Below are 219 nucleotides of genomic sequence, written 5' to 3'. Positions count from 1 at the left end.
AGATCTCCTCCTGCAAGCAGACTGGGGGCTTGGGGGTGGGAGGGGAAGGGTGGACAAAAACAAGGCTCAAGAGCTAAAAGATGTACCAGTGTTGAAAATAGCAGGGAAATATAATCAAAATAATATGCTCTCTCTCTACTGTTTGGGCTTTTCACTTTGAAAGGTGTCAGAAGAAAATCATTATACTGGATGTAGGAAGTCTGGGCAGATCTGCTCCAA

This window comes from Pteropus vampyrus, unplaced genomic scaffold (assembly GCF_000151845.1).
Source record: "Pteropus vampyrus isolate Shadow unplaced genomic scaffold, Pvam_2.0 Scaffold1793, whole genome shotgun sequence".
NCBI classification, from domain to species: domain Eukaryota; kingdom Metazoa; phylum Chordata; class Mammalia; order Chiroptera; family Pteropodidae; genus Pteropus; species Pteropus vampyrus.
Note: the sequence above shows the minus strand (reverse complement) of the source record.